A 21,891-nucleotide genomic window follows, 5' to 3' on the forward strand; every position below is an offset into this window, starting at 1 on the left:
ATAGTCTCTGGCTATTGACTCTATCTATGCCTCTCATTATCTTGTATACCTCCATTAGGTCCCCTCTCCTCCTCCTCCTCTTCTCCAATGAAAAAAGTCCGAGCTCAGTCAACCTCTCTTCATAAGATAAGCCCTGCAGTCCAGGCAGCATCCTGGTAAACCGCCTCTGAACCCTCTCCAAAGCATCCACATCTTTCCTATAATAGGGCAACCAGAACTGGACGCAGTATTCCAAGTGCGGTCTAACCAAAGTTTTATATAGAGCTGCAACAAGTTCTCATGACTCTTAAACTCAATCCCCCTATTAATGAAAGCCAAAACACCATATGCTTTCTTAACCACCTTGTTCACTTGGGTGGCCATTTTAAGGGATCTATGTACCTGCACACCAAGATCTCTCTGTTCCTCCACACTGCCAAGAATCCTATCCTTAATCCTGTACTCAGCTTTCAAATTCAACCTTCAAAAATGCATCACCTCGTATTTATCCAGATTGAACTCCTTCTGCCACCTCTCAGCCCATCTCCGCATCCTGTCAATGTCCCGCTGCAGCCTACAACAGCCCTCTATACTGTCAACGACACCTCCAACGTTTGTGTCATCTGCGAACTTGCTGACCCATCCTTCAATCCCCTCATCCAAGTCATTAATAAAAATTACAAACAGTAGAGGCCCAAGGACAGAGCCCTGTGGAACACCACTCACCACTGACTTCCAGGCAGAATATTTTTCTTCTACTACCACTCGCTGTCTTCTGTTGGCCAGCCAATTCTGTATCCAGACAGCTAAGTTCCCCTGTATCCCATTCCTCCTTACCTTCTGAATGAGCCTACCATGGGGAACCTTATCAAATAGCCTAGAAATTATTTCTAAGGTAGAGTTTTCAAAAGGCAATATGATTTCTAGGCTGTTCTTTTATTTTCTCATTCATAGAATATTAACATAGATGGCAAGACTGGCATTTGTTGTCTATGTATAAATTGCTCTTAAATTGAATGCCTTGCTCACTTATTTCAGAGGACAGTTATAAGTCAAAATATTTTGCAATGGTTTGTAGCCACATGTATAGGCCGTATAGTAAAAATGGCATATTTCCTTTCCTAAAGTTAGAAATACATGACTCAAGCAAAGTTGACTATGCCTATTTGGTCCTTGCTTTTTTAAATACATATAAATCTGTTCCTTAGAATCCTCTTCAACAATTTACCCACCACTGATGTCAGGCTCACCAGTCTATAGTTCCCTGGCTTTTCCTTACCACCTTCCTTCAATAATGGCACTGTATTAGCCAACCTCCAGTCTTCCAGCATCTCTCGTATGGCTATGGTTGATACAAATAACTCAGCAAAGGGTGGGTACAGTTATCACCTCCCTCGCTTCCCACAAAGTCCTAGGAGATTCTTGATCAGGTCCTGGAGATTTATCCATCCTTATGTGTTTTAAGACATCCAATTCCATCTGTGTAATATGAATACTTTTTTAAAGATATTACTACTTATTTCTCCAAGATCTCGAGCTTCTGTATCCTCGACAGTAAATACTGATGCAAAACATTTGTTTAGTATCTCACCCATCTCCTATGGTTCCACACATAGTCCCTTTCTTGATGTTTAAGGAGCTCTATTCTTTCCCTGGTTACTCTTTTGCTCTTAATGTATTTCTAGAATTCTTTGGATTCTCCTTAAACCTACTTGCCAAAGCTATCTCATGTCCCCTCTTTCCCTTCCTGATTTCCTTCTTAAGTTTACTCCTACTGCCCTTGTACTTCTCAAGGGATTCGCTTGATTTCAACTGTCTATACCTGCCATATGCCTCCTTTTTCTTGACTAGAGCCTCAACTTCTCGAGTTATCCAGCATTCCCTCCACCTACCAGACTTGCCCTTCACTCTAATAGACTGCCGCTGGACTCGTGTCATCTCAATTTTGAAGGCCTCCCACTTTCCAACCACAATGGGTGGTACAATGGCTCAGTGATTAGCACTGCTGCCTCACAGTGCCAGGGACCTGGGTTGGATCCTAACTTTGGGCAACTCTGTTGAAGTTTGCATATTCACCCAGTGTCTGCGTGGGTTTCCTCCAGTGCTTTGGTTTCCTTCCACAGTTCAAAGATGTGTTGGTTAGGTGGATTGGCCATGGCAAACTGTCCATAGTGTCTAGGGATGTGCAAGCCAAGTGCATAACTATGGGAAATGCAGGGGTACAGAGATCGGCTAGAAGGAGCAGGTTTAGTTGGTCTGCTTTTCGGAGAGTTGGTGTGGATTCAATGGGCTGAATGGCCTACTTCCATCTTGTAAGGATTCTCTGATTCTGTCCTATGATTTGCCTGTGAATCGTCTCTCCCCATAAACTTTTTAAAGTTCTTGCCTAATACTGTAAAAATTGGCTTTATTCCAATTAGCAACTTTAACTTTTAGGTCAGGTTCATCCTTTTCCACAACTATTTTAAAACTAATAGAATTATGATCATTGCCCCCAAAGTGCTCTCCAGCCCATTTTTCTTAATAAAGCAGGATAGAGTGGGAAGTCACTGGACGAGCAATCGAGAACCCCAGACTAAAGTTCAAAGGTTTTTGTGGTACAGTGGTAGTGTCCATATCTCTGGAGCAAGACGCCTGGGTTCAGGTCCCACCTACCCCCAGAGGTATGTGATAGCGACTCAGAATAAGTTGATTAGAAGTTAAAGAAAAAGCAGTAGTGGCCCTCTTTGGGTCTCTAACAATCAAACTGTCCAAGTTTGGTGTTAGGTAAACTGCAAAAAGGTACCATTACCACTTTCATTTGAAACTTAAAATTACAATCCTGAAACATAGTAAGTCTTTTAAACCTTAATTTTAACAATTCTCTGTACAATTACCAGTTAAAATTTGTTAGACTTAAATCTTTTCAACCTTGACTGCACTGCAAATGCCCACACCCCCCTCCCCAAAACCGACTTGCATGCCCTGCACCACTGCCTAAATTCACCTTTATTTCTGACTTGTCTGCTGCCCAAACCTGTGCTGACATGCCTATCCTATGTGGACAGTGTGTTTTAATAAAACCTTATTCTATGTAATAGAAATTGTTGGTTTATACTCTACTTTGAATCTGTATGAATTTAATGAAACAAATAAAAGAACCTTGTGATTGTATGTCAAGCTTCTGAAAATGCTTAAGGATCATTACAGTGGATTTAATGTTAAAATGTTTTTTTTGGATGAGTTGATTCCTTATTTAACAAGTAGAAACCAAAATCACTTTTCATGTTGGGCTGTGTAAATTTTTACAGGTATTGGAAATTGGGGAAAAGGGATGGCCTTATTATGTGATCTTTGTGTGGATGTTATGGAGTATTCATGGCTATTTAATATGTAATTTATGCTGTTTGTTTAGCTTCAACTAGTTTGAAGTTTCAGAATAACAAGAGTAATTTGCATTTATGTTTTATCTTGAGCATTAACATCCAAAGAGTGTTATCAGACAAAATTTTATATTGGGTCATTAACAAGATATTAGGATTGATGATTCAAGTGTGAAGATTAAAGGACACAACAGCAGTTAGCCAAAGAGCTGTACTGCATGGAAACAGACCCTTTGGCCCAACTTGTCAATGCTGATTAGACATGATAAATTAATCTCGTCCCATTTGTCAGTATTTGGCTCATATCACTCTAAACTCATCCTATTCATATACCCATTCAGATGTCTTCAATGTTGTACTGGCCTCCACCGCTTCCTCTGGCTGCTCATTCTATACATGTACCACCCTTTGCATGAAAAAGTTGCCCCTTGGACCCCTTTAAATCTTTACCATCTCACCATAAAACTATACCCTCTAGCTTTGGACTCCCCACACCATGGAAAAGACTTTGACTATTCATTGTATTCGTGCCCCTCATTTTATAAACCTGTACAAGTTCACCCCTCAGCCTCCGACGCTCCAGGGAAAATAGCCCCAGCCTTTTCAACCTTGCCTATAACCCAAACCCTCCAATCCTGGAAAAATCCTTGTAAATCTTTTCTGAACCCTTTCAAGTTTCACAACATCCTTCCTACAGCGGGGAGACCACAACTGTATGCAGCATTCCAAAGTGAGCCTAACCAATGTCCTGTATAGCCGCAACATGACCTCCAAACTCCTATACTCAATGCACTGACCAATGATGGCAAGCATACCAAACACCTTCTTTACTACTTTCTCCCTGCGATTCCACTTTCACAATACTAAAGATCTGCACTCCTAGATCTCTTTGTTCAGCAACCCTCCCCAGGACCTTATCATTAAGTGTATAAAACCTGCATTGATTTGCCTTTTCAAAATGCAGCACCTCACATTTATCAAAATTAAATTCCATTTGTCACTCTTCAACCCATTGGTCCATCTTTTCAAGGTTCCCTTGCACTCTTGACGCAAACTTCTTTGTCCTCTACACCTCCAATTTTGGTGTCATCTGTAAACTTACTAACCATACCTCCTAGGTTCACATCCAAATCGTTTGTATAAAATGACAAAAAAACAATGGGCACAGCACCAATCGTTGTAGCACCGCTGGTCACAGGCCTCCAGTCTGAAAAGCAACACCTTCTGTCTTTTACTTTTGGGCTAGTTCTGTATACAAATGCCTCGATCTCCCTATGTATTCATTGTGATCTGTTCCTTGCTAAACAGTCTACCATGACGAACCTTGTCGAAGGCCTTACTGAACTCCATGTAGATCATGTCCACTGCCCAGCCTTCATCAATCATCTTTGTTATTTCTTCAAAAACTCAAATCAAGTTAGTGAGTCATGATTTCCCATGCACAAAGCCATTTGGCAATCCCTCATCAGTCCTGCCTTTCCAATTACATGTAAATCCTGTCCCTCGGGATTCCCTTCAACAACTTTCTCACGACTGATGTCAGGCTCAATGGTCTAAAGTTTCCTGGCTTTTCTTTAAAAGCTTAAATAATGGCACCGCATTAGCCAATCTCCAGTCTTCCAGCACCTTACCTGTGGCTTTCGATGATGCAAATATCTTAGGAAGGGGTCCAACAATCACTTCACTCACTTCCCAATGGAATTCAAGGGTACACCTGATCAGGTCCTGGGGATTTATCCAACTTTGTGTTTTAAGACATCAAGCACCACCACCTCTATAATATGAACATTTTTAAAGATGGTTGTACAACTTAAATGTGCCAAGCCCAGTATTACAATTTATAGACGCTTATTAGTCAAAATACTATTTCTAATTGCAATATCTTATTAATTTACTTTGTCAATGAGAGGCAATTTATTTTTGCATTGTTTTGTTCAAGCTCCCTGCTGCTTGTAAAGACATGGTTTAGATGTATGCATTGGCTTTAATCATTTTGTGTATTATGTTTTTAGTCACTTATGTTATAGAAAACCAGATCAGTTCTTCAGAGCAAGAGATTCGAAATGGTTCATTTATATTGCATACACACATTTTCCTTCAAGGTTTTGATAATAGTTCCTTTGCTTTGTTCAAGAGAAAGAGATTGGTGAAGACAAATGTAGGACCCCTACAGACAGGAACAGGGGAATATCTAATAGGGGACAAAGAAATGGCTGAGCAACTGAATAGATAGATTCTGTCCTGACAAAAGAGGGTGCAATTCAGATAACGGAAATGTTGGAGAATGCATGATTTAGAGAGAGGGGAGAGCTAAGGGAGATCAATATTAAAATTGTGCTGGGAAAATTGATGGGATTGAAAGCAGATAAATCTCCAGGGCCTGATAATCTACATCCCAGAGTACTTAAGGAAGTAGCACTAGAAATAGTGGGATGCATTGGTGGTAATCTTCCAGGATTCTGTAGACTCTGAAACAGTCCCTGCAAATTGGAAGGTAGCTACTATCAGTCCAATATTCAAAATGGGAGGTAGACCAGTAAGCCTAACATCGATAGTGAGGAAAAGTTTGAATCCGTTATCCAGGACGTTATAGCGAAGCATTTAGAAAGCAGTGGAAGGATCAGAGTTATCACGGATTTATGAAGGGGAAATCATGTGACAAATCTGTTGGAATTCTATGAAGATGTAAGTAGTAGAGTTGACAGGGGGTGCCAGTTGATGTGATATATCTGGACTTTCAGACAGCGTTTGACAAAGTCCCCTGTAAGAGATTATTGTGCAATATTAAACCGCATAGGATTGGGGAGGTGTACGGAGATGGATAGGAAACTGGTTGGCAGAGAGGAAACAAAGAATTAGTGTGTCCTTTTTCAAATTGGCAGGCAGTAAATAATGGGGTGCCACGGGGATCGGTGCTAGGACCCCACCTATTCACAATAAACATTAATGGCTTGGATGAGGGAACAAATGTAACATCTCAAAGCTTGCAGATAATACCAAGTTGGGTGGGAGGGTGAACTGTAACAAGGATGCAGAGACTATTCAGCAAGACCGGATCAGCTGGGTGAGTGGGCAAATCAATTGCAGATGCAGTATAATTTGGATAAATGTGAGATTATTCACTTTGGAAGTAAAAACAAGGCGGCAGATTACTATCTGGCTGTAACTTGAGAAAGGAGAATGTGTAGTAGGACCTGAGTGTCCTTGTGCATCCGTCGCTAAAGGGAGGTATGCAGGTGCCGCAGGCAGTAAAAAAGGTAAATAGTATGTTGGCCTTCATTGCGAGTGATTCTGAGTACAGGGTAAGGGATGTGTTATTGCAGTTATACAGGGCCTTGATGAGGCCACACCTGGAATATTATATGCAGTTTTAGTCTGCTTTTCTGAGGAGGGATGCTCTTGCTCTTGAGGGACTGCAGCGAAGGTTTACTAGACTGATTGCAGAGATGGCAGGAAGAGAGATGAAGAGAGATTGTGTTTTTCCGAGAGTACAGACGAGTGAGAGGTTGGATCTCATGGAGACTTATAAAATTCTAACAGGACCAGACAGAATAGATGAAGTGAGGATGTTCCTGATGGTGGGTACATCCAGAACCAGTGGTCACAGTCTGAGGATTCGGGACAGAGCATTTAGGATGAAGATGAGACATTTCTTCACCCAAAGAGTGGTGAGCCTGTGGAATTCATTACCACAGGAAGTAGTTGATTCCAAAACTTTGAATGAATTCAAGAGGCAGCTAGCTAGAACACATGGGCAAATGGGATCAAAGGTTATGAGGAGACAGCAGGATTAGGCTATTGAGTTGGACGAACAGCCATGATTATGATGAATGGCAGAGAAGGCCCAAAGTGCCAAAGGACCACCTACTGCTCCTACTTTCCATGTTTCTATTAAGACTAAAGTTTAATGTTTTGACAGTTGCATTTTATGATTTTATGGAGAGATCAGTAGTAAATTATGAGTGACACAAAATTCAGCTTTTATTGATATGATCAGTTTTATCTCATCTCAGCTTTTCACTAATACCTATATTGCAAGGTGTAGCTTATTTAGAAATTTAATGTACTGTTAGCAATTAATATTTAGTTCTTATTCCCCTTCAGTAGCAGTCTTTTTCACAAATTACCATTATTTGAATTTGCTCCAAAGCCACAGTTGTGCCTTTCTCTCAAATTGCTGTTTTCTCTTGTTACAGTATCTTTGTGTGACTTTCTTTACTGACTCATCATTCCCCAGGAAGTTATTGTACATTTTCCATTCTAATTCTTTGTGTAATCTCTATGTAGTCCTGTTGATGATTGCAGCTACTGTGCATTTCATCAGCCTTTTTCAAATAACATACCCTTGCTATACTCAACTTCTCATGCTTATGTCCTGACTTTTCTCTCTGGTTTTTCAAGCATAGTTTTGGTCTTTCAAGATATTATTTCTTCATTACTCCAATGTTCATGCAACTGTTGGGATTCCTTGTCTTTAATTCCCACTAATAATTGTTTACAAATAAAATTCTCACGTTTATATTGTTTCGGGCTGCCTCTAAGAAGCTTGATCTTCGCACTCTTTGCCAAAATCTAAGTTGTTCAAAAAAAAATTAACCAAGTAATGTACAGTCAGTACAAGATTGACTGACTAATGAAAGTATTGCTGAGAAACATAATTTGCAATACTGACCAAGATCCAGAAAATAACTTGTTTGGTGAGTGAGTGAACTTGCACCCTCCTGCTCCAAACCACAACCATTCATGTTGCTTTATTAAATCAAAAATATCATTATGGTCATTCCTGATTTTGAAATGTTCTTAGTCACAAGGTCCACGTACAATCTTGTGTCTTCCAAGTAAATTTTCAGTTGTCCAACAACCAAAGATGGCTTTGGTAGTTAACTTTAACTAGTTACAACAAGCTGTCGTGCACTTAATTGACTTGTGTGATATGAAGTAGTAAAGAAATTGAAAGGTTCAGGTACTGTCACAAATTCTTTGACCTTCACTTTGGGATTAACTTATGTTTCAAGCATTGGGTTTGTTGCTTGTTTGTATTTGAGTATTCCAATTATGCATTTGACAAATTTCTTACTGAGATAACTTATTCAATAAGATATTAGTTTCTTTAACTAAATATGTAGTTTTCACACTCTTGATAATTAGCATATATTCCATGCTTTCTAATTATTTCCTCAACTCAGCCACTTTAGAAGTTGTTGAAATTTAATTCTGTACTTACTTACCCCCTCACTAAATCACTAACCAAAAATCAATTTTCTATGCTTTCTGATGTGATTTTTAGGCTCTAGCTCCCTGAATCCACCTTTTGCTCTAATTGTTTGCTGATATCTTCATGGAAGAGACTGGATTTTGTCCAATTTAAGTTTGGAAAGCCACAAAGTCAGTTTGATCTGTGTCCTAAACCCTGATTCTGGCTACCCTAGCGAATCCCAGAGTTGTACAGCATGGAAGCAGATCCGTCCAGGGAAAGTAGCCCCAGTCTATTCGGTCTCTCTATAGCTCAAATGTTCCAGCCCTGGCAATATCCTTGAAATGAGTCAGAAAGAATTTACAAGTTTCATAACACGCTTCCTATAGCAGGGAGACCAGAATTGAACACAGCATTCCACAAGTGGCCTAACCAATGCAGTGTACGGCCACAACATGAGCTCCCAAATCCTATACTCAATGCACTAACAAATAAAGGCAAGCATACCAAATGCTGATTACACTATCCTGTTTTCCTGGGACTCCACTTTCAAAGACCAATGAACCTGCATTCCAAGGTTTCTTTGTTCAGCAACACTCCCTAAGACCATTAAGTGTATAAGTCCTGCCCTGATTTGCCTTTCCAAAATGCAGCCCCACCTCACGTTTATCTAAATCAAACTCCATTTGCCACTCCTTGGCCCATTGTCCCATCTGTTCAAGGTCCTGTGGTACTCTGAGGTAACCTTCTTAGCTGTATTTTTTAAAAAAAACTCACCTCATTCACTCTCAAATAAGCAATGTGGTCTTACTTTTCATCAAGAGGAAAACTATATTTGAGGTGCTGTACTGTTGTTGCCGAGACTATTTTTACACTATTTCCTGTTTTCTGTGTAACTCTAAGCCCACCCCCTCTACTAGCGGATAAAGGGGGCGCAGTGGTAGTCTGGCACACTGACCTCGACACTGCTGAAGCCAAACGCCAACTCGAGGACACCTCTTCCTACTGCCCCCTCGACCATGACCCCATCCCCCATCACCAAACCATCATCTCCCAGACCATACAGAACCTCAGGAGATCTCCCACCCACAGCTTCCAACCTTATAGTCCGGGAACCCCGCACTGCCCGGTTCTACCTCCTTCCCAAGATCCACAAGCCTGACCACCCTGGCCGACCCATTGTCTCAGCATGCTCCTGCCCCACTGAACTCAGCTCTACCTACCTCGACACTGTCCTATCCCCCCTAGTCCAGGAACTCCCCACATACGTTTGAGACACCACCCACGCCCTCCACCTCCTCCAAGACCTCAGTTTCCCCGGCCCCCAATGCCTCATCTTCACCATGGATATCCAATCCCTCTACACCTCCATCCACCATGACCAGGGCCTCCAAGCCCTCTGTTTTTTTTCCTCTCCAGACGTCCCCAACAGTACCCTTCCACCGACACTCTCATTCATTTGGCTGAACTGGTCCTCACCCTTAACAATTTCTCCTTTGAATCCTCCCACTTACTCCAGACCAAAGGGGTAGCCATGAGCACACGTATGGGCCCCAGCTATGCCTTTGTCTTTGTTGGCTACGGAGAACAGTTGATCTTCCGTAATTACACCGGCACCACTCCCCACCTCTTCCTCCACTACATTGATGACTGCATTGGCGCCACCTCGTGCTCCCGCGAGGAGGTTGAGCAATTCATCAACTTCACCAACACATTCCACCCTGACCTTAAATTTACCTGGACCATCTCTGACACCTCCCTCCCCTTCCTGGACCTCTCCATCTCCATTAATGATGACTGACTTGACACTGACATTTTTTACAAACCCACCAACTCTTACAGCTACCTGGATTACACCTCTTCCCACCCTATCTCTTGCAAAAATGCCATCCCGTATTCCCAATTCCTCTGCCTCCGCCGTATCTGCTCCCAGGAGGACCAGTTCCACCATAGAACACACCAGATGGCCTCCTCCTTTAGAGACCGCAATTTCCCTTCCCATGTGGTTAAAGATGTCCTCCAACGCATCTCGTCCACATCCCACACTTCCGCCCTCAGACCCCACCCCTCCAACCGTAACAAGGACAGAACGCCCCTGGTGCTCACCTTCCACCCTACAAACCTCCGCATAAACCAAATCATCCGCCGACATTTCCGCCACCTCCAAAAAGACCCCACCACCAGGGATATATTTCCCTCCCCACCCCTTTTCGCCTTCCGCAAAGACCGTTCCCTCCGTGACTACCTGGTCAGGTCCACGCCCCCCCTACGACCCACCCTCCCATCCTGGCACTTTCCCCTGCCACCGCAGGAACTGTAAAACCTGTGCCCACACCTACTCCCTCACCTCTATCCAAGACCCCAAAGGAGCCTTCCACATCCATCAAAGTTTTACCTGCACATCCACCAAAATCATTTATTGTATCCGTTGCTCCCGATGCGGTCTCCTCTACATTCGGGAGACTGGGCGCCTCCTAGCAGAGCGCTTTAGGGAACATCTCCGAGACACCTGCACCAATCAACCAAACCGCCCCGTGGCCCAACATTTCAACTCTCCCCTCCCACTCTGCCGAGGACATGGAGGTCCTGGGGCTCCTTCACCGCCGCTCCCTCACCACCAGACGCCTGGAGGAAGAACGCCTCATCTTCCGCCTCGGAACACTTCAACCCCAGGGCATCAATGTGGACTTCAACAGCTTCCTCACTTCCCCTTCCCCCACCTCATCCTAGTTTCAAACTTCCAGCTCCACACTGTCCCCTTGACCTGTCCGGACTTGTCCGTCCTGCCTAGCTCCTTTTCCACCTATCCACTCCACCCTCTCCTCCCTGACCTATCACCTTCATCTCCTCCCCCACTCAACTATTGTACTCTGTGCTACTTTCTCCCCACCCCCACCCTCCTCTAGCTTATCTCTCCATGCTTCAGGCTCTCTGCCTTTATTCCTGATGAAGGGCTTTTGCCCGAAACGTCGATTTTGCTGCTCGTCGGATGCTGCCTGAATTGCTGTGCTCTTCCAGCACCACTGATCCATAATCTGGTTTCCAGCATCTGCAGTCATTGTTTTTACCTAGCTTTGTCTTATGCCTTGTAAAATCAGGTCTTTGACAAAAACATGAAGGTAAAGAAGCATTGATGGTGAAACTATTCTTAGTTTATTATTACTGATTTGCACTTGGTATTTGGATGGGAAACATCATATCAAAATTTAATAACTCAAATAGGTTTTCCAAAGAGCGAGGAAGACTTAAAGAAATAGACTAGGTTAGTAAAATTGGCAGGTGACAAGTGAATTTTAAGAATAGAAAATTGAGCTTGCCCTGCCAATCAATACAATCATGGCTAATTCATTACTTCATTGCCTTTTACCCACCCTATTCCCATGATAGTGTATGCCTTTATAATCCGAAATCTATCAGTTTCTACCTTAAGCACACTCAATGACTCAGCTTCCATTGATTTTTTTTATATGGCACGGTGTTAGGTTCTTTTTCTTGCGATTCTTGCACCTTTGATGTAGCTGCAGCGCACCAACTTCTGTGAACAGCCAAAATTTATTAAGCAAGTACAAGCTATGGAGGAGCCCTTAACATTCTTCGCAATGTTGCAAAGCCATCTCAAGGGATCTCTCTGAACAAAGGGACACTTTTTCCTTTTATACAGTACAAGAGTTTCACATTATAGTCATTAACTCCCACAAGGTGACCTCCTGCCATTCCCCCACAATCACATGCCACTCAAGACACAATGTCGTGGTCACATCATTTCCAGAAACAATGTAACGTAAATCATCCCTTAAAAGTCAAATCTGTTGTGAATCTTTTTTATAGTTAGAATTTTAATTGTAATGTTCTTATTGATTTCCAAATAGGGGATGATAATGTAATTCTTTTACTTTGAATAATTAGGAACTGGCCATGCAAATGGCTCTGAATGGCAAGAGATGGGAATGTAAATTCCTTATGTTCTACCTATAAGACAGAGAGCATTCACCCTTTCCTGCAGGTCAGCAGAGCAAATTAACCCTTTAATATCTCAAGGGAATCGTAAAGGTTCATTATCCTCCTCCTGAGACATAAGTGGCATCTTCATTTTTAAATTGTATCCCCGGTACTAGATATCCCATCCAGGGGGAATATCTTACCTGCATATACCCTGTCTGTCTCTTTTGAGTACTTAGTAACTTTGAATGAGATTGCTTTTTCTTCTTCAAACTCCATTTTGTCCAATCACTCTTCATGGGACAGTCCTGTCATCCTGAGAGAAGTCAGGTGAACGTTTTGTTGCGATTCCTCTATGATGATATCATTCCTGAGATAAGGAAACCAAAATCTCCCAGAATACTCCAGTTATGCATTTAATAAATTTCTCACTGAGGAAGCTATTGACTACTCCAGATGCAAGGTAAAAACAATGACTGCAGCTGCTGGAAACCAGATTCTGGAGTAGAGTGGTGCTGGCAAAGCACAGCGGTTCAGGCAGCATCCAAGGAGCAGGAAAATCGACGTCTCAGGCAAAAGCCCTTCATCAGGAATACAGGCACAGTGCCTGAAGCGTGGAGAGATAAATGAGAGGAGGGTGGGGGTGGGGAGAAAGTAGCATAGAGTACAATAGGTGAATGGGGGTGGGGATGAAGGTGATAGGTCAGAGAGGAGGGTGGAGTGGATAGGTGGAAAAGATAGGCCAGTAGGACAGGTCATGGGGAAGGTGCTGAGCTGGAAGTTTGGAACTGGGGTGAGTTGGGGGAAGGGGAAATGAGGAAACTGGTGAAGTCCACATTAATGCCCTGGGGTTGAAGTGTTCCAAGGCAGAAGATGAGGCGTTCTTCCTCCAGGCGTCGGGTGGTGAGGGAACAGCAGTGAAGGAGGCTCAGGACCTCCATGTCCTTAGCTAATTGGGAGGGGGAAGTTGAAACATTGGGCCACAGGGCGGTGTGGTTGATTTGTGCGGGTGTCCCAGAGGTGTTCCCTAAAGTGCTCTGCTAGGAGGCGTCCAGTCTCCCCAATGTAGAGGAGACGGCATCGGGAGCAACGGATACAATAAATGATTTTGGTGGATGTGCAGGTAAAACTTTAATGGATGTGGAAGGCCTTGGATGGAGGTGAGGGAGGTGGTGTGGACGCAGGTTTTGCAATTCCTGCAGTGGCAGGGGAAGGTGCCAGGACAGGAGGGTGGGTTGTTGGGGGGCGTGGACCTGACCAGGTAGTCAGGGAGGGAACGTCTTTGCGGAAGGCAGAAAGAGGTGGGGGAGGGAAATATATCCCTGGTGGTGGGGTCTGTTTGGAGGTGGCAGAAGTGTCGGCGGATGATTTGGTTTAACTGAAGCTCCTACACAATTGAAGCAAGAGTTTACGGTTCCTACAATCCAATTCTGTTGCAGTAACGGCCAACATTCTATTATTCCTTTTGTAAAAAGGACTAACAGTCCATCAGCCTCCTTACCAGGCTGGTCTGTCGTCACATTCCCTGCCCCCTCCTCAAGTTGAAGCAAAATGCTCAGGGGCACTGTGATTTTACCTCCTTCATCTTTATTCTGGGCCCTGGAGGGGGAGAGAACGACCTCCCATGTACACAGACATGAATTTAAGGTCTTATCTGGAACAGCAGTTTTTCAATGAACTATATAGTCATTTTACAGGAAGAAATATCCAGATATGGCAATGTGCATATTAATTGGATGACCGTTACAATCGACAAGTATTAATAGCAGAGACCAAGTCCTTTATTGTTATACAATGAATGTTCTTAAACTTGTTAATCGGATTCATACAATAGATACTTTTCTCCTTGTTAGCTGACTTTGCATACTGAATGCTTCCAATATTGTTAAATGGCTCTACATAATGACTGCTTTTCCACCTTGTTAACCTATTACCCTTGCCTCCAGGGCCCCCTTGTTAACTATATGTTCTTATCTGATCTGAGTCATGTTCAGCTGAACTTCTTCTTTCACAAAACTTAGATTTTAACTCTTTCCCTGCCTGCTTATACCCTATACACATTCTCAGGTGCACCTGCATGGGCAGCTCTCAGTGCCTTGTCAACAAGAACACCTTGGTCCTTTGTATGTCAACACTTTCCTGTCTCCTATTTATGAAATACTCTGCATGTCTGTTTCTCATGTCAAAATGGATAGCTTCATATTTTTCCCACATTATATTTAGTATCATGTTCTTGCCCATTTGCTAAGCATGTTCAATTCCTCCTGAAGATGCTTTAGATTTTCCTCACAATATATTCCCATTTAGCTTTTTAATCATCTGCAAATTTGAAATGTTATGTTCACTTTTCACCTCTAAGTCATTGATGTATAATGTGAACAGTGAGTCCAAGTACTGAGCTATGCAATACATCCTAATCATAACCTGACAATGTCAGAATGACCAATTCATTCCTACTCCTGAATTGTAGTCTGTTAGCCAATTGTTTATCCTTGCCTGTACTTTACCTTTATCCCACGAGCTTTCATTTTTCTGACCAGTCTCCTGTGAAGATATTTATCAAAAGCCTTCTGATAAAGGATACTATATCCATTCACTTTCCTTCATCAATTTTTCTTGCAGTTTTTTTTTGAAAATATTACAAGTTCATCAAATGTGATTTGCCATTTGCAAACCCATGCTGACTATGCCCAATTAGATTGTTATCATGCAAGCTAGAGGAAGTTGTTGAGGTGGGCACAGTTACAACATTCAAAAGAAATTTGGACAGGTAAGAAGAAAAATTGAGTGACATGGGCCAAACACAGGCAAACAGGACTAGTTCAGTTTAGGAAACCTGGTTGGCATGGATGAGTTGGGCTAAAGGGTTTCTTTCCTGTTGTATACCTCTGACTCTAAGTTTCTATTTATCCTATCCTTTATAATAGATTCTAGCATTTCCCTACCAATTATGTAAAACTAAAACGTCTGTGGTTCTCTCCTTTCTCTCTTGCACCCTTAAATTTTGGGATTAGGCTTGTTACCTTCCAATCCACAGCACTTATTCCAGAACCAATAGAATTTTGGAATATAATCCCCAATGCAACAACTACCTTTATAGAGCATGACTGCACCTTCCTGTCCTTGTCTGCCCTAAAACATCAAATATCCTTTCTGATCACCATACTTCCATAATGGCAATTAGATTATACCCAGATATGTCTTCTTATGCCTTTACATCAACTACTATGGTGTGCGCACTCCGGAAGATGGCCCCTTATTTTGTCTTCTTGACATCATTCCGATTTCAAACTATACTTGGTGCTTGGATTTGTTTTCCTGTCTTGTCTCCTTAGCATCTTTTCAACTTCCTATTACCAACTTTATTTCCTTCTAATTGGGGTTAATGTTCTCCCTGAGGATATAGTCCCAGAACTGTTAAGGATAATCAGTCCAGCTCTTGCTTGTCTCACCTGACCTGTTACTGGTTTCAATTCCTCAGAACACTGCTGGCACTTGTACACCAGTTTTCCAGTCAAATGCTCAGTCCTCCTGTTCTACTGACTAGCACATAGCAGAAGAAGTAATCCTTCCTAACCCCCTGAAATTTGCTTTCAGGACCTCCTCCTCCTTCCTACCTATATCGTTGGTATCAATGTGAATCACTACTTCTGGCCGATCCTCTCCCACAGAAGGATGTTCTATAGCTATTGTGTTATTCTTGACTCTGGTATGAGGGAGACTGCACATCATCCTGGAGTTACATTTCATGCTGTGGAGATGCATGTGTGATCTGTTGATTATGGAATCCCCTGTCATTATTGCTCTATCGCTTTTCATTCTCCCTCCTCCCCTATACAGCTGATTCAGCCATAGTGCCAATAGGTTTCACTCTGGCTGTACCCTGATTAAATTATGGCCATCGTCTGTCTTGCAGATGTACAGCAGTGATTGTGGCCGCTGCTCGAGTTCCAAAACTTGAATCTCAAACTTGTGGTGATGTGTTCAGCTAGGACATGAAATGCGTCCATGACTTTACACGTACCAAGGATGTACACTCCACTCCAACCTTCTGACCTGCCATCCCATAATTCTTAAACAATTTTATTCTGCTCAATAATCACAAACTTGCAGTGAAAACATAACACGACACTCTGTTTTTCTTTGAGAGAATAAGGACTATAGACCTAAATGGAATACTTATTTAAAAGCTGTTTACCTATTAGTTGCTTTCCCTGCACTTGTGATGTCAATCTGTTGGTTTCTGTGCAGGTAGGCGTCTTGATTTGTGCTTTATTTCCTTTCCTGCTCGCCCCTTGTACTGGAGGGTTTTTTTAATCTTTGCTTTAGACCTTAGTTGAAGCATTTTTCCATACTCATGCATGCACATTCCCACTTTGACCCAAATTTGCATCTGCTCACTCTGGCAAAGTTTCCTTACTCTGACTTATTATGAATTTTATAGTACATCTTGGGAGAAAGGTAGGGCTGTGCATAGTCAATGGAAAGAAGTTTAGATGGTAGATAAATGGAGATGATTAGTACAAAAGTTAGTTTAAAGTCATTACAAGAACACGAGTATTTGAAATTTTATTAATGTAATTGAGAGAATGAATTTTAACAAGTCAACAAACCACAATCCTGAAGTATAGATTTTGATTGGAAAAGCTCAGCAGGTCTGGCAGCCTCTGTGGAGACACCCAGCCCTTCAACATTCAGAGGTAGGGTCTCTGGATCTGAGACGTTAACTCTGACTTCTCTCCACAGATGGTGCCAGACCTGCTGAGCTTTTCCAGCAATATTTGTTTTTGTTTCTGAATTCCAGCATCTGTAGTTAATTTAGTTTTTATGTAGATTTTAGTTCTATTATAAGAATGTAACATTAAAGCCATAGAGAAGCATGATTCTCGTCCACAAGGATACTCTAGGGCTGATAAACTACAAGGGGAAACAAATCATAATGATTATGCTGGAGCAGTAAAAACTGAAGAGACTTAGTTAGAGAGGTAATCGAAAATTTCTTGATACGGAAGGTAGCAGGAGTATGGAATTCATTGCCAAAGAAATGTCAATGCAGATAAAACTATTTATGTGAAGTGGGTTTAATTTTAGATTGTCCTATCAAAGAACCAGCACAGCAACAGTGAACCAAATGATTAGTTGCCTCCTAAGCTGTAAAGTTTTCTGTCCTGTGGTCCTTGAGCTTGACTGACTTTCTGTGAAGTGCAGTGTGATGTTTGAAACGTTTTAATGTGCCTAAAGAAATATAGTTGGCTGAAATTGAAACTTGTTGCACTGTCTCTAGTCCTAACTTGCTATACTTAAAAACTAGATGTCTTCTACCTCTTTATCCTTTTACAGGTATTTTCACTTTAGAAATCAACTACTTTTAATAGTAGTTAGAAAGGTTGCTATTATTCTGAACTCTTTTAAAACGGTTTAAATGATTACTATTCGACTGTAGTTTATTAAGTAAGCTTCCCTAGGAAACTATGGAAAAATAAAATACAAAACATCATGATCATAAGAACAGAAAAATGATTGAAATACTCAGCAGGCCTGACAGCAAGAAGCAGTGGCAGTACATTGTCTGATATTACTGTTAGAAGTTAAAAGCATCCTCGTGAGAAAACTTTGAAACTTCAGCATTTCCATTTTTGATTTCATGATCTATACATGATGCTTATTGCAGTTTGTGGCACACAATGCAGATCTTAAATGTTTCGAATTCCAGTACTGTACTTCCTTAAACTCATTTTGCTCAGTAGTGATATTCTGTTTTACTTTCTTCCTTTTTCGCCCTCTCCCCAACAAGCAAAGCAAGAGTGAATAATTTTCGAGGCAAATTCAAGTTTATTTGCTGTCCTTCAGCTGAGACGTTTAATGTTGAAAAATGTAACATGTGAAGATTGTTAGTTAATGAGATTGGTCTTTGTAGATCATAATTGATATGCAAATCCTGGATTCCACCTTGCCACTCTTCTGAACAGCCTGGTACATCACTGCTCTTGAAAGTCAGACGCATAAGATGTTTGAAATGCAACTATTGCAAAATTATTTTGCATTAAACTGTCTGTGTTCTGCATGTTCAGTACTTCATTACCTTAACAGATTTATTTTATCTGTTTGTTTGTTCATTTTAGTACTCTTGTGTGTCAAGGACTTGGATACCATAAATTTTACAAATGAAGGCCTTTTCTTGTTTGAAATATTTCTGCCTTGGAATGTGAATATTCTGTGTACTTTCAAGTATGAAAATGAGCGTCATCCCAGTAGCCACAGACTTGCATTGGTTTCTGATCCACCAGCACTTCAATTTTAAAATGCCCATTCTCTGGCTCAAATCCCTTTGTGAATTCACCCTCCCCTATATCTACAACATCGTCCAGTCCTAGAGCCCTCAAAACTCTGCATACTTGCAATCTTGAACAGAAAGCGCGGACTACAGATGCTGGAGATCAGAGTCGAGAATGTGGTGCTGGAAAAGCATAGCAGATCAGGCAGCATCTGAGGAGCAGGAGAGTTGACATTTCGGGTAAGAGCCCTTCATCAGGAATGAGGCATGTGGAGCAGGGATGCTGAGAGATAAATAGGAGGGGGTGTGGAGCTGGGGGGAAGGTAGCTGAGAGTGCACTATGTAGATGGAGGTAGGGGGAATGGTGATATGTCGGAGAGGAGGCTGGAGCGGTTCGGTGGGAAGAAAGATGGACAGGTCATGAGGGCGGTGCCGAATTGGGAACTTGGATCTGGAAAAGGTGGGGGGAGGGGAAATGAGGAAACTGGTGAAATCCATGTTGATGCCGTGCGATTGGAAGGTCCCAAGGTGGAAGATGATATGTTCTTCCTCCAGGCGTTGGGTGGTTAGGGTGTGGTGATGGAGGAGGCCCAGAGCCTGTATGTCCTTGGCAGAATGGAAGGAGGATTTGAAGTGTTCGGCCACAGGGCAGTGGGCTTGATTGGTGTGGGTATCCCAGAGATGTTCTCTGAAGCATTCTGCAAGCATCCCACCAGTATGCTTCCACTGACACTCTCATTCTTTTGGCTGAAATGGTCCTCCCCCTCAATTTCTCCTTTGAATCCTCCAACTTCATCCAGATGAAAGGGGTAGCCATGGGCACGCATGTGGGCCTTAGCCTGTTTCTTCGTTGGTTACGTTCCCTTATTCCCAATTCCTCCACCTCCACCGCATCTGCTCCTAGGAGGACCAGTTCCACCAGAGAAAACATCAGATGGCGGCCTGGCCTCCTTCAAAGATCACAATTTCCCTTCCCAGGTAGTTGGTTGATTTTCTCCAGCGCATCTCAACCACTTCTCACAGCTCTGCCCTCGAACCCCACCCATCCAACCACAACAAAGACAGAACTCCCTGGTCTTCGCCTTCCACCCCACCAACCTCGGTATAGATCACAGGCAAAAGTGAGGACAGCAGATGCTGGAAACCAGAGTTTAGATTAGAGTGGTGCTGGAAAAGCACAGCAGGTCAGGCAGCATCCAAGAAGCAGGAAAATCGATGTTTTGGGCAAAAGCCCTTCTGATGGGGTTTTGCCCAAAATGTCGATTTTCCTGCTCCTCGGATGCTGCCTGACCTGCTGTGCTTTTCCAGCACCACTCTAATCTAAACTCTGTATACATCGCATCATCCTCTGCCATTTCCGCTACCTAGAAATGGACCCCGTCACCAGAGATATATATTTCCTTCCCCACCCCTCTCTGCTTGCCATAAAGACCATTCCCTCCACGACTCTCTTGTCAGGTCTGCCAACTACATCCACCCTACCCTCCTGGCACCTTTTTTCCCCGCCACCGCAGGAATTGCAAAACCTTTGCCCACACCTCTCCCCTCACCTTCGTCCAAGGCCCCAAAGGAATCTTCCACATCCATCAGAGTTCTACCTGCGCTTCCACACATGCCATTGACTGTATCCATTGCTCCTGATGCGGTCTCCTGTACACTGGGGAGACAGGATGCCTTCTTGCAAAACGCTTCAGAGAACGTCTCCAGGACACCCACACCAACTAACCCCATCTCCCTGTGGCCGAACACTTCAACTCACCCTCCCACTCTGCCGAGGACATGCAGGTCCTGGGCCTCCTTCATCAGCACACCCTAACTACCTGACGCCTGGAGGAAGAACACATAATCTTCCACCTTTTGGACTCTCCAACCACACAGCATCAATGTGGATTTCACCAGTTTCCTCATTTCCCCTCTCCCCACCTTATCCTAGATCCACCCTCCCAACTCGGCACCGCCCTCATGACCTGTCCATCTTCCTTCCCGTTTATCTGGTCCACCCTCCCCTGACCTATCACAATTACCTCCATTTACCTATCACACTCTCAGCTACCTTCCTCTTCCCCACCTCTCTTCCATTTATCTCTCAGCCCCCCAACCCATGAGCTCCCTTCTTGATGAAGGGCTCTTACCCGAAACGTCAATTCTCCTGCTCCTTAGATGCTGCCTGACCTGCTGTGCTTTTCCAGCACTACCCTCTTGACTCGTACTTCCAACCTTGGTCTTTTGTGCATCACCACTTCCTTTGTCCCACCATAGGCCCTAAGCTCTGAAATTTACTCCTGAAAGCTCTCTTAACTCTCCTCATTTAGCATTATCCTCTACTTTCTGTTCATTAGCCTGATTTATATGCACACTGCCACACTCTTCCTTTGATCTCATGGGTTCTATTTTTGCTATACAATTCTGCCCTCCTATTGCTCCTCATAGGGATGTGGTATCTCTTCCACAACTGGACCATCTCACCTTTAAAGGTGCTGACTTGTTCAACTGCTGTTTTGCATATCAATGTTTAATTCCGATCCATTTCTCTAGATCCCTTTTCATCTCACCGATGTAGGTCCTGCTCCAGATAGGAATTTTTGAGTTCTAATGAAAGATTGTTGACCTGAATTGTCAACTTGGATGAGGAGGTTGAGGGGTGGGTTAGTAAATTTGCCGATGACACAAAGGTTGGAAGTGCTGTTGATAGTATCGAGGGCTATTGCAAGCTGCAGCACAACATAGACAGGATGCATAGCTGGGCTCAGAAATGGCAGATGGAGTTCAATCTGGATAAATGCGAAGTGGTGCATTTTGGAAGGTCGAACTTGAATGCTGAATATAGGATTAAAGACAGGATTCTTGGCAGTGTGGAGGAACAGAGGGATCTTGGTGTTCAAGTGCATAGATCCCTAAAAGTTGCCACCCAAGTGGATAGGGTTGTTAAGAAAGCATGTGGTGTTTTGGCTTTCATTAACAGGGGGATCAAGTTTAAGAGCTGCGAGATTTTGCTGCAGCTCTACAAGACCCTGGTGAGACCACACATGGAATATTGTGTCCAATTCTGTTCGCCCTACTATAGGAAAGATACGGAGGCTTTGGAGAGAGTGCGAAAAGAAGGTTTGCCAGGATTCTGCCTGGACTGGAAGGCTTGTCTTACA

At 42.9% G+C, this 21,891-nt stretch overlaps 1 protein-coding gene across 4 annotated transcripts in view; it reads left to right on the forward strand.

The window, feature by feature from the left end:
* Positions 1-21,891, forward strand: part of LOC122556644 (CCR4-NOT transcription complex subunit 6) — an 87,394-nt gene that overhangs the window by 3,153 nt on the left and 62,350 nt on the right. The window contains exon 1 of one of the 4 annotated variants that reach the window (XM_087995343.1): positions 18,967-18,988. The exons of the other annotated variants lie outside the window; for them this stretch is intronic. The gene's annotated coding sequence lies outside the window, so the exon portion shown is untranslated. Of the gene's footprint in view, positions 1-18,966; positions 18,989-21,891 lie in introns of those variants that run through there. 4 annotated transcript variants of the gene reach the window in all.

This window comes from Chiloscyllium plagiosum, unplaced genomic scaffold (assembly GCF_037043375.1).
Source record: "Chiloscyllium plagiosum isolate Xiang-an unplaced genomic scaffold, Cpla_swu_hap1 HiC_scaffold_16, whole genome shotgun sequence".
NCBI classification, from domain to species: domain Eukaryota; kingdom Metazoa; phylum Chordata; class Chondrichthyes; order Orectolobiformes; family Hemiscylliidae; genus Chiloscyllium; species Chiloscyllium plagiosum.